The 13,845-nt window shown below is 45.8% G+C and overlaps 1 protein-coding gene across 3 annotated transcripts in view; it reads right to left on the reverse strand.

Moving 5' to 3' along the window:
• Nucleotides 1–13,845, reverse strand: part of Trappc9 (trafficking protein particle complex subunit 9) — a 458,815-nt gene that overhangs the window by 119,838 nt on the left and 325,132 nt on the right. The window lies entirely within an intron of this gene.

Genomic DNA, 13,845 nt, shown 5'->3' on the forward strand with positions numbered 1-13,845 from the left:
CACCTGAACTCTGGCTTACGTATACCCTGGTATCAGTGACACCAACAACAATGCTGTGCATGGAGAAAGATGACGGATGGAATAGAGAAGACATTTGCCTCTGCCTGCTCATGGTTAAGAAGTGCCGTCACTGTTTTTGTAAATGTACCTGATTATATCATAATGGCTTTTTACCTACATTTTTCCAGTCTTAGCTTGTAGTAAATTCTAGAAACCTACATGACAACTTACACTGAGCAGAAATCACTTCTGAAAACTATCCCAAAACCCAAAATGGATGAAGCTGTGTCGTTGCCTGCAATGACTCATTCAATAAGACGTACACATACCAACGGCCACTATTTTAGGTAAATGTGACTGAATCCCTTGCCTTCAAGTTCAGCGAGGGGGAGTGGAGGGGAAAAAAAGAGGGGAAGAAAAAAAGGGAGAGCAGAAGAGAGGGAAGCAGAGAGAAACAAGCAATCGCAAGCTAGCAGGAGCATGCTCAGATGAGCAAGCTGCTCAGAGGAGTGTCTACCAACGAACAGTGGTGGCGGGTCTGAGAAACAGCCATGCCAGCTCATGCCAATTTTCACAGACAATGGCAACCTAGACCCCCTAATGGCACTCTCGGGTCTCTCTTGGACCTTGTGCGGCTGACTGGTCTCCAGCAGTCTGAGCAGTACTTGAGTCCTTCACTTAACAGTCAGCCGTCTGAGTCATAATTTTAGCATGCTCAGCAATTCTCTTTAATTCTTCCACCCACAGGAAGCTGCCTTTACCAGCTGAGTAAATCCAAGGCAAGACAAATGGTCAGGCCCATCTTGTAGAGCAGAGAAGTGGCCCCTTCTGCTGCTGGGAGCAGACACTCTGGGCCAGCTCCATAAGCCTTTGGACCTAGGCCTTTAAGGGTCAGCAGTCACCTAGATAGGGATGTATCTATCTCTGTAGGTATAGCATGGCAGCTGAAGTGTGACCTGAGCTGTGGCTCTGAGGCTCACGGTCCCTATCTAACCATAGGAAGTGCACAGCTCCAATCAGAGCAGAAGGATGAACAAGCAGAAGGCATCCCCGCAAAAACTGTATGAGCTTTGTGGGGACAGAGAAGACAGCATGAAGGCAACAGAGAGAAGTCTGAGGTCATCTCCCAGAGTCTTCTATCCCAGAAGGCTGGGAGGAGAATTCTTGGACTGCAGCTTCTGGGAGGGATGGAGAATGGGAAACGCACATGCCCTGTGCTGTCTCTATTATATAGAGAGGGCTTACTGCTCTAGCTTGCCTAGCAGGGAACAGGGGACCTTCTCAGGTGAAGAGGGGCTCCTTGGGCCATTGGGAGATGACAGATCCAGGCATGAGCATGGGGTGAGCATAGGATGAAGGAGCGCTTCAAGTAAGGTGAGTCACCAGGTGAAGGTCGGCGAGAAGGTGGGGGAGGCCATATCATGCCCCCACCACACCCGAGCAAGGACCTGTGTGGCCACCTCTCTCTATCTACCACATTCTGGGAAGTCATGAGAGCCATGCTCCTAAAGAATGACAAGAAAGTGCTTGTCAGATGCTGGGGAGCAGCAGCTGCCAAAGAGCAAATCCAAAGCACTTTGCATAAACCAAGCGCTTTAGACACAGATATCAATACAGTATGAATCTGGAGGATAGCATTACTCTTGTCGGCAGGATTAAGTGTGATTTAAAAGTTACTTTCCCTTATCTTTCTAAAATGAACACATGTTATTTCTGCAGAGGTTAGGGGACACTGTCACAAGAAGAAAGGCAATGCCATTCCAGGGTGGTTGGCCAGGAGCTGCATTGAAATGAGACACAGTGGCCAGGCCTGTGCCTACAGGCACGGGGTGAGGGGGATAGACTGGGACTGGCAAAGGCAACAGACAGGAGAGTCAGCTAGAGCAAACAAAGCCCAACCCCACACACACTGGAAGTCGGGAGAAAATGTAGGTAAGGAGAAAGGATTGAAACGACAGCGGCCTGGAACAGCTCCCGGCAGACAGGCGGGGCCGCAGATGAAAACACTGGGCCAGCACAGTGTGAAGTGGAAATGTTCACATAAATGTCACATATTATTACTGGTGCCACCGCAGCTTCTAATCGAGTTAAGCGCGGGTGATGGAGCTTTCTCTGACTAGCACTTGACAAGGCCATTGCTGTGTAGCTGCCACTGAGGCCCTTCTGTCCCCTCCGGTGCCAGATGAGACTGGAGACAGACAAGCTGAAAATCGTGTTAGGGACACTTGGAGTAAGAAGGACCCACTTCCTGGGCTGGTTTGCACCTTTGGAGGTAGAAAACAGAAAAGTCAAGCTTGTGAGAGACTGATTCAACTAGAAAAGTCCTCTAGCAATCTAGCTTAATATTGGAAAGGCCATGCTGTTAGGACATAAACGTCAGAGTCCCCAGTAATATGGAGTTGACAATTAGGGACAAGCAGTGGTTTACTAACTTAAGACAAAAGGCAAAAAGAAAAAAAAAAAAGATTTAAAAAACAGTCAGTTGCTTCCTCCACCTTATTCTGAACAGTCTTTGGGGGGTCTTGGCCACACAGCACCGCCTGTCTCCTGTCAACCCTGTGCTCCCTACAATGAAACTCAAAGAGAAACCAGGCAGCACAGGGGTGGTTGGAGATGGCAAGGTGTGGGAAAGAGGCCCTCCCTGTACCATTCCTTCGACCACACAGAATTATCCCACAGCACATTTTGAAGGCAGAAGGTGATAGGAGAATAAAGTATTGCAGGTTCCTGTCCCCCTGCCTTTGCTACCTCTCAGGAGTGACCCTGTCCTTCAGCATCTCTGAGAGGGGCTGGGAGACAAGAGTGAAATAAAATACTCTTTTGCACTCAAACAACAAGGAGGAAATAGAAACAGACGTGGAAGTGGACAGACACCAACAGAGTTGGTACAGAGCTAGGCATGCAGGCAGGTAGACAGAGGCCCACGGTACCTCTCCAGACTCTGATAGAGACTATATTTTCTAACCCCTCTGACCATGAGATGAACCTTGAGAATGAACCAAAGTTCAAAATGAGGCCATGGAGAGCCCTAAAAAAAAAAAAAAGGAAAAAGGTCACAGAGCCCAAGAGGGATCTGGCAGGTTTCACCGTGAAGGGCAAGGACTGCCCAACCCAGTGGCTCCCTTTGCCCACTGCCCTGTTTCCAGGGTAGGTTCTGCTCTGCCCACCTAGTTCCACCCCGGAGCTACTGTTGTGAAGAGGATAGGACGTAGGTTGCTCTCTGGTTGATGCAGATCTTGTATCCCTCAGTCCTGTCACCTCATCCGCTGGGCCTCTGTGCCCCCACAGTGCAGGTGGGCACACGTCACTCAGAAGGCACCAATTAGAACAGAACAGCATGACCAGATCTAGTAGCAGTTTAATACCCAGTGTTACCCAGGGGCTTTAAACTCATAAATCCTAGAACTGAAAGAAAATATCCAAGTTCAAGGCAGGAACAAAAATGTTCCCTTGGCCCAGGAGACCAGACCTGCCAAGCAGTAGGTCCAAGGGGTCCAGACCTAATCACCTGAACCAACTTCCTCTCAGGCAGACAGAACTAGAGAGCACATGGTAAGGGACACACAATAGCCCGTGGCTCCTGCACATGGCTTCTGGTGTTTGTAGAAAAGGAAAGGCCAGATTGAGCCTGAAACTTCCTATACATTTTAAGTGACAGGTCTATCTGAGCTGGACTGGGCCTGCTGGCCACATGCTTGAGAGTCTCTGCTTAATCAGTTAGTTGGCATACCCTCCTTTATGCACCTCCTACCCCTCCAAGTGCTCCTGAGAGGGACTTAGTAACCAGCACCCAGGTGTGGGAAACTGGTTACACTGACATCCCATACCTCCACAGCAGCTCTGATGCTCTAGCTCCTAACACATCCCCTTAGTCATCGATGTGGATACCGACACAAATTACAGGACAGATAAACAGGGAAGAAAGCAAAGTTTATTTTAATTGCAGAGTTTTTCCCCCTATGTTCCCTTTTGACCAATATTATCATCTTCATCATCTTCATTTTAAATTTCATACTGTGAAGGCCTCAGAATGCCAGATGGAAGGAAATGAAACACCATAATGAGATGGGGAGCGACTTAAAAATTAAAACAGAACGAATCATAGACCCAGCTAGAGTGTGCCTTTGCAGAGGGAGCACCCAGCTGGAGGACTGCAGATGCTGACAGGGTCCTGAGATGGGGCTATAGCCCATCCAGGCCCGTGACAGCTCCATGGTTACCCAGAGAGATGGCATGACCAGAGAGATGTGCAGCTATCTGCACCCCTAGCCTCACATCCATAGAAATTTGAAATGAGGACCCCTGCATCCTCCTGCTGCAGGGCAGTTGCTTACTGAGAGTCCTGGGCTACCTCAGCAGGACTGTGGACTGATTTAACTGATCCTCCTAGTTGAGGAATACACTTCAGCAGTGGGGCTGTGGAGGGAAGGGAGAAAAGAAGGGAGGGAGGGAGGGAAGGAAAGAAGGAGGGAGGGGAAGAGAGAAGGAAGAAGAGAGAAAGAGGGGAGAGGAGAGCAGGAAGAGAAGGGTTTGTACACCTTCATGAGGGAGAAAATGAGTTTATGGTCCAAGTTCAGGGCTTCTAGGAAATTTGCGGACAAGTCAGGTGCCTCGTTTTGGAGCAAAATGGGGAGGCACAATAGTGAAGTGATGGCACCAGGAGAATGTCAGACGTGAACTGCACATCTTTACTTTCAGTGGATGTTCTAAAGCTACAACTGGAAGTAAGGGGCTCTCCTTGTGTTTATAGGGTGCCAGGCTTCATTCCAAAATGAGACAACACTCAATAGAGGGAGGGAACAGAGCACAGGGCAAACTAATAAGATGAAGGAGAAGGGGTGTGTGTGTGTGTGTGTGTGCTTGTGTGTGTGTGTGTGTGCACATTGCTTCTTACTTTAAATAGGTTCTATTTTTGTCTTTCTTTCAAATAGAGTAAAGCTCAGCTATATCCCTTAAACCCATCATAATCAAAATATAGTATAGGGAGGTTCTGTAGAGTACAGGCACTTGAGTTAAACAGACTGGGACTCTAGTCGTTCTGCCCATGGTAGCTGCATGACTTTGGAGGAGTTATTTAACGGCTCCAAGCCTCAGTCTCTCATTATGCATGCTGCATATGTCCCTGTGTGAAAGCATCAAGACAGTGTGACTCAGCCAGGCTGTCCGGGGTCTCCGATGCCACTTGCTCGCTTCCCTCACAGTGTATACTGCCCTTCTGCTGCTCTCTGGTTCAAAGACAAAATTCTCTTTGAGAGCTCCAAGTCCACTCTCCCAGATTCCCTGGCCATGGGGAGCTAGTTCTTTGCCCCTCCTGATAAGGAGAGGAAGGTGCTTGACAGCGAGGCCTGATCACTGTGGCATTAAAAAGGCAATATCAAGCTCATTAAAATACAAAAGGCCATGGAGAATGATCAAGGAAGAAGAGAGAGGAGGTGCAGATGAGAATATTAAACCTTATCTCCTTACAACGCCAAGACAGAAACAAAGGAAGAGAATATTATGAATACATTTCTACCAATGAACTTTTAAACTTTAGATAAAAATTAACAGATTCTCAAGGGACAGGGTGGTATTGGTATAAAATCTCCAAAGCTGATTCAAGAAGGAATTTTAAAAGTTAAACACAGAATTACATATAGCACAACAATTTCATCCCTAGCTATGTGCCCAGGAGAAATGAAGACTTCTCTATCCAAGGCCTGTGTGTAAACACTCCCAGCAACAACATCCATAACAGACCAAAGGGGGACATGAACTCACTGTCCATCAACTGAAGCATACCATAGCTACACAGTGGAACTCGGGTTAGAAATTAAAGGGACAAAAGGGCTGACCACAACATGAGAAGCCCCACGGCCAATGTTCTGAAGAAAGAGGCTGGTCACAAAGCACCAAGCATCAATTGAGGCCATTTGTCAGGAATGTCCAGAGAGGGCAAATCTATAAAGACTAAAAGGAGATCAATGACTATTGTGGCTGGGAGTCGATTGGGAGAAGAGGAAAGAGGATGCTGACAGGTCTCTTTAAGGAGGTGGAGTGAAACTCAAAATTGATGTAACTGTGGTTTAAAGCCTTTCTGTGAACACGCTTAAACCAATGAGTTGTGCCCTGTAAATGGTGTGTAGTATAACATGCTAAATATGTCCCGACAGAGGAAGCCACTCTTTAAAAATAAAAGAGATGGCTATTGACCCACTATCCATCTGTTACCATTACCTGTTTTCTTCAACAGACATCCAACATACAACCATGTGCTGCACAATGGTCGATGAGGTCATTCAAGAAAGTGGGAGATTGACTCCGAAAAGTGTTTATTTCACCATGACAGAGAACACCATGTTCAACAAAAACCCAGCAGCTAAATGTTGAGCAGAGAAGAGGATCCCTGTGGACTTCTTTCCAGGTTCTGGCTGAATCTACTTAATGCAATGACTTTTTATTATCATCAAATACTACTGTAACAGCAATCACTACAATAAAGACAATTGCATGTGGAAACATACTATCCTTTCTGAAGCATACCGTTCAGGCATGCATGTTTTGGATTAGCATGAGAGTGGAATATATATCTGTCAGCAGTAAATCCATCAACTTGGCTGTGGTAGTTTGAATCCCCATTGGATCATAGATTTGAATGCTTTGTCACAAGGAAGTAGTGTTACTTCACAGGGATTAGGAGGTGTGGCCTTGTTAGAATGGGTGTGGCTTTGTTAGAGAAAGTATGTCACTGGGCGTGGGCTTCTGGGTTTCAAATGCTCAAGCCAGGCCCAGGGTCTCTTCCTTTCGTCCTGCTGCCTACAGATCTGGATGCAGAACTCTCAGCTACCTTTCCAGCACCAGGTCTGCCTACATGCCACCATGCACCCCACCCATGATAAAAGACTAAACCTCTGAAACAATTAACCAACCCCAACTAAATGTTTTCCTTCAAAGGTTTGCCGCCGTGCTCACAGTGTTTCTTCACAGCGAAAGAATGCTAAGACAATGGCGCTGCTGGCCTCATGACCTGGGGAACTAAGACTGCAATCAAAGCTGCCACTGAGCAGACTTGACTTCCCATCACGAAGGCCATAGATGGGCTGAGGTCTAACCTTCAGCAAGATAAGAGTTTAATCCAATGCTTGTGACACAGGCAAGCATAGTATTGATAAGGCTGCACCTTTGGCTGGCCTTCAGAGGGCCAGAAACAAAAGTAACAATCAACACAAGCCAGAAGGATCTAAGGGGACTGCAGACACTCCTCATGCCTGTCCCAATGCACCTTCTCTTCACGGCTCATAAACTGTCAGCCTGCTGAGCAGAGGTCTATGGATTATCATACCATCCTCCCTTCATACCCTGCAGGCATCTAGACAAAGAACTACACATCCTCAGTGCCACCCTTTCACCTGAGGCCTGCAGGCAGGGACACTACCTCTCTGAGTTCACCTTCATCATAAGAACTAAGAGGATGGTCCTCACTCTTCACAGAACAGGACAGAAGGACATACAGAAACAAAGGCAAGTTGCCTAGTCAACAGTACAACTACTGTCCACCTGTCTCCACTTGAAGGTCTCTAAACCATGTCCCAGTGACTAGAACATAAGGCAGCCCAGCTGAGGGTACCTGTTTTCTCTTGTCAGCTCAGCTTTCTGAACAGTGAAAATGTAACTCAAAGAGGCTTGAAGACAAAGACGAGATAGGAGGCTCATGGCAAGCAGCTGTCATTGCTGCTACTACAATGTCCCCCACTTTTATATCCTCCACCTTTTACCTAGTTCACAAACCTCTTCTGGCACCTCTTCTGTTGATATCACTACATTGACAGTCCTGGGGATGGTGGGCACTAAGCCTGGAGTTGAATGCCCAATTCTTGGCAGGGCACTTAGCTCTGGTGATAATCTCCTTAAGCCTTCAGTGACCAGGGGAATGCAAATGTGAACCATGGTTCTATCACTATGTGGTTCCTACCTCCAAAGCGACTCGTTTCTAATCTGCACCGAGGGCCTTGACTGTATGGAAGTGCTCAAAACTATGATAAAAGCTCAGAGCATTCTTCCTGAAGAGTCACTGAAACTGAAACACAGGAAAGCCACATGAAGGATGAAAGGCTTATTCTGTGCATGGTGAGCTGGTTCTCTCATTTCTGGGCCTGTGGTGAGACAGAACATCATGATAGGAAAGCAGAACGGTTCTCAAAGCAGCTGGAAAACAGAAAAAGCAGCAGGAAGGGCCAGAGACAAAAGATTGCCCTTGTAGGCAATGCACCAGCCCCAGTTAGGAGGAGGACTCTGAACCCAAATTGGATTCCTCAACTACCTGCCCATCAAGCTTGCTGGGGTAAGAATTTCAGTAAGCAATAAGCTTCCTATTCTCTCCTTCCTTCCTTCCTTTTTTTCCCTTCCTTCCTTCTTTCTTGATTTCTTAATTTCTTCCTTTCTTTTTTTCCTGGGCAGTAAAAAGGAGAAAATGAAGCATCTCTCTGAGATACTTGATTTTCTCTTGATTATTAACACATTCAGCCTTGTAACAGCTGGCTCTTTCTGCTCTCTGTGGCTAATGTCCTGGCCCATGTTACCTTTAGAATAAGTTAACAGTGAGCCGTGCTAGTGTGCACCTGTCATTCTCTAAGTGGTTTTTATTTCCAGTGACATATCATCCTCACAAGGATCTCAAGAAGCTCTTCTTTCTCTTATTACTAAGGAAGAATCAGACTCACAGTTTAAGTGACCCAGCTCAGTTGCGACATTAAATAAGTCAGGAGATCACTGCCAGAACCTGGGTCTGTAACCAGAGGGCCAAGGCCAATTCTCAAGATTCTCTAGATTGTGTAGTGGCACAAAGTATGAATGTTCCAAAGAGGTCCTGAGATGGTGAGATCATGGGCCCCTGGATCACTGTTTAGAGTGCCTCACTCCTGCTGCTAGGAGCAAAGTCCCAGCACGTGCGCCAGACAAAGGAACAAGAGAGCACAGGGAGGTCAGCAAACAGAACAAGAGAATGGGAAGATGCTATGATGTGAAACAGTCTGGGTGCAAGACAAGATAGGACTACAGGGGACAGGCTATGGGGATGGTGGTGGCTGTTAGAACAGAAAAAATGCTGAGCATGTTCTGGGTGCCACACCGTGAGTGAGTGTAACACCTTTGCTCTCTAATTGGCTGTCATAATAACCCACACTGATGCATTCTATTATTAGCCCACTCTTCGAAACTGACTCCTAATGACTTGTGGTTACACCATGGATTAGTGCATCCCTCGACCCTCATCAGAAAAGAGTCTATTTGCAGCAGATAGTGATTAGCAGAGACCCACAACTGCCCAAAGGGTAGAGACTATGAGACTGCAGAGCACTCAGTCCTAAATGGGGCACCTACAACACATCCATCGCCTCCCAAGGCTCAGGGGTCATTGCAGGAGAGGGAGCAGAAAGAGTGGGAGAGCCATTTCTGACTTGTTGATGACAACAAGAACAGTGTCTTCTAGACACACCAGAACGTACATATGAATTCACAGTTGTTGGGATAACATGAACAAGACCTGATCAAGTCCAAGCAGGATCAAATCCCAGCATGGAGGGGAGAGGTAGACACAAAGTCCCACCCCTAGCTGAGGAGCTATTGGCAATTAGTAGCTCCTGGGAGAGGGAAAGTCAGTTTTCTTTAAAAGTGTAGCCCTCTTTATCTCTATGTGGAACCACATAAACTCTAGAGGAAAACCACCTGTCCAAGAATATATGTGTTAGGTCCAAAGTGCACTCCCCAACCCAACCCCCACCTCCACCCTCCCATCCCCTACCCTGCCACCCAAATGGCAGTGCTAGTGACAAAAGGACTCTGATCTGATAAACAGAAGGATTGTTATTGGGTAAACAGAAGTGTAAATCCAGCATTTCTCAGCAAATCTTAAATAGTAAATAGAAGGCAAACTTCTATTTACCAGGACTTCCTTTAATCCCTTAATCCATCCCCAAAAGTAAACTACCTCAAGCAAGGGCATCTAGTTCCTAGTTATTCTGAACAGCCATCATCACAGCAAAGAGCACACCCCCCCCCCCCCCCCGCTTAATATCATATAGTCTGCTTGCTTTTCCACTATTTTACTTCTCTCTGCCACCCTCATCCCCCACCTAGAGACAGTCTTGGCAGTCTGATTCCCAATAAACCTTTCTTCTACCCATTGAGTAGTCTCTTTTGGAGGTTTCACAGTGCCCCCATGCCCTCTATTACAATGTAGAAAAAAATACACAGTTGGGTGGGTAGGGAAGACAGGTGGCTCTTAGAAGTCGTACAGGGAGGAGTTAATAAGATCAAGCCACATTGTATGAAATTCTCAAAGAACTATGTCTTTAAAGATTGTTAGGGGTTGGCATACAGCTCAGTTGTACAAAGATTGTCTAGCTTGTGTAAGGCAATGGGGGTTCAGTCCCCAAAAATGAAAAAAAAAGTTTAATAAATAAAGTACTAATAAATAAATAAAGGGGGGGGGGGGCTAAGGAGCCAGACTAGACCTGAATTCAAGCAGACTAGGGTTGCTGATATGACTATCTCTACAGGGTCCAGAGCAGTGATGAAGTTCCCTTAACTGAGAGGCAAAGAACTTGAAAGGGCAAATGGTTATCTTGACACAAAAACAATAAACTTAAACCTTCACCTTGCACCTCTATAACCATCAATTCGAAATGTACTTCAGAGCTACAAGCAAAACCCAAAGCTATAAAAAACGTAACAAAGAAAACAAGAGAGTGTTTGTTGACATCCCTAGATTCACCCAAAGTTTCTGAGGATCAAAACCAAATGTGTGACTCATAAATCAGAAACTGATAAACTCACTTCATCAAAATTAAAAAATGCTGCTCTTGGAATCAGGGGACATAAACCACACAGGAATTGAATAGTTGCATATTATATAAATTTACAGATGGAAAATAAATACAAGAAAAGGCAGAGAAAAAAAGTGGAACATGTTCATCACGCTTTGTGTAGGAATGATATCATGGCACACAGGGGGAGGGGGATTGCCCTGGTGTGAGCAAAGACAAATGTCTAGAATCTACATTGTGTCAATGTACATTGGCACACAAAATTAAAGGGACCGGCTCTGTGGGCATTGCTTCCCATTCACTGGTCTACCAGCAATTTAGATCCACCATCATATCTTGTCAGTTTAATATGATACTTTTATTAATATGAGTTTAGTAACGTGGCATTCGTGTGATTTAGACAAATAATTTCACAAATAGAAGGCCTATAAGCATAGGATTCTGCAGTTTCTTATATGATTCACATTCAAATCTTTTTTTATTATAGAACTAGTCATACAGACAGTAGAGATAAAAAACCAGACAAACAAACAAACAAACAAACAAAAACAAACAAACAAAAAAACCCAAAAAACACTGGTTGCCAAACCTTTGCCACAGGAGAGCTGGCCACAGAAAGCCAACTGCCCCCAGACTTTCAGATGGTCTGAATAAGGTAGGGGACTGTGTACCCCAAGAGAGATTACCTCTCCCCAAGGCTATAAGAGCAGCAGAGAAGAAAGCAGACAGAGTTCTCAGTTTATAGCCATCTTAAAGATGAACTCTTAGACCTCATTCAAACCCATCTGACCTTGGCTACCAGGCACAGAGCAGGAGCAGAACCATGAGACACCATGGTGTGACCCAACATCATAGAAACTGAAAAAAGCAAAACAAAACAAACAGGATGGCCAAATCTTTAGGGCCTCATTCATGGGCACAGCTCCCTTGATGGCCTTGGTATCAGACCAGTCCCTGTGTAGCTGGCTCTGCAGTCTCCCTGAAGGTCCTAAGCTGAACACACACCTTCTGTCTTCCCCTGTCCACCCTAGAAGAGAGTATCTTGAGGCAGCTCAGAAGAAATGACAATTCACTGGGGAAAGGCCTAACATCTCTTCTAATTAGTCCAAAGAGGCTGTGACAAGAGTTGACAGAGAAAGGATGAAAAAAATGGGTGGACAAAAAAACCTTCTGAAGTATGCCACTGCTTTGGAAAGAAGAGGGAAAACTCATTGTGCATGGAGCGCTTTATACTCCAAAGATGAGGCTTATCCTGTGATACTCCAAAGACAGTAAATTTTCCTCATGGGAACTAAGAATAACTTAGCTCCAATTAGTCCCAAGAGCAACAACTGCTTTTGTCCACAGAAACTTGAACCAGACTTGGCTATGAAAGTTGCCATGGAAACAGCATGTTATAGAAGGTGCCATGATCAAGGACACAGGGAAATAACTGTCTTTGAGTCCTCTGGGATTGAGATAGCCTGGGGAAACTAACTGTTCTAGTATAGAGGTGGAGGGCAGAAGAGCTAATGCTGGACCTCAAGATGCAGTCTTCCAAGATTCACCCACTGGACAGCACGCCGCCTTCTATGGTCTAGCGCAGGAGTTAGCCCTGTTGACAGACAAATAGAAACAAAAAGAGGCAGGGTGTTCTTCAGAGAAAAACCAACCTTGGAGTCAAACTAGGTGGGGGGCACCAGAAGAGACATTGCATAGTGACTGCTGGGACCCAGTAGGTCTCAGAAATAAAATGAGGTGACAGGGATTAGGAATTTCTTGGGCTTGTATCATTGGCTAGAGTTTAAGGTACTGAAGAATGCCTCCTTTGCATGGAAAGGCATTCCAGGAATTCCAGGTGCCTGCAGGACAGGCTCTGACCCAAAGAAAGGATATTGAACCTATAAAGCTCACATTCTGCAGGTAGAAAGTGGGGGTTTCCAGCTCCCCAGACAAGGTCAGTGAGGAGTAAGCCCTGCTGGTAAAGGGAGTCCTCCATTTTGCACCGAACTCAGAGAGCTATCTGGACATGGTAGATGGCGACCTTAATTAGCAGGGGTTTCCCACACGTGGGAACTAAACTTAGGAATAATGTTGAGCAGAATAGCAGAAGCAAAGGTGCCCTACAAGATAGTGTGGCAGGAGACCAGGAGGACAGAGAAGCAAGGCGGAGCACTCACCGCTGATGCAGACTGCATCCAGACAGATGACAGTATAATATTAGCACTGGGAGGCTCAAATAGTAGAATTTGCAAGAGTTCTAGGCCAGCCTGAGATATATTATGAAACCTTACCTCAAAAAAAGTAAGTAAGTAAGTATGTATTATGTAAATAGAGCCATCCAGTGCAATGTTAGTGGCAAGAGGAACCCCATAAAGGACCATGCCTTGTGCAGCCAGTTATAGATACCCTTAGGCTTGCTCTGAGGAGCTGAGAGGGGCTCAGCACTGAGCAAACTTGACTGAGTGAAAATTCCAAAATTTTCATAATGAACAAGCTCGCCCAAACACAAGATGACCAGCATAGGCGTACAAGTTACTTCAGCAGCAGCCTCCCTCTGATGAGCTTCTCTGCACAGGTTTCAGTTCACTCTAGGACCCATAATGCGCTCTGCAATCCTCATGTCCAAAGGATCCAGAGGACTAGCTGCCCAATGAGTGCTCCTGGAGCCCAGGCATACTAAAGGTACCTTGGTTGTTGGTGAAAACCAAGTTGAAATGGGCAAGAGTTATGTTCAAATCTTTCCCAGACAAAGCAAGTAAACCCAAACATACACCAGACCAGGATGCTGGGTAAAAAACCATGGTAGTGCTTTGAAAACTAAGCATAGCTTGATAATGCAATATAACTTGTATCTCAGTCAAGAAATAAAGCCTCCTGTGTAGTACACACACTGGAAAACTCTAAAGAAAAACATTACCTGTGATACCTCCCCACCATAGCTACAGTCTTACATATTTCCAGTCACATACACAGGCATATGCATTATTCATGTCAGCTAATTTTTATGATGCTGGCATCTTATTTCAAATGGCACTTTGTATCCCCCCCCCTTATTCCATAT

Source organism: Arvicanthis niloticus, chromosome 13 (genome assembly GCF_011762505.2).
Source record: "Arvicanthis niloticus isolate mArvNil1 chromosome 13, mArvNil1.pat.X, whole genome shotgun sequence".
Lineage (NCBI taxonomy): Eukaryota > Metazoa > Chordata > Mammalia > Rodentia > Muridae > Arvicanthis > Arvicanthis niloticus.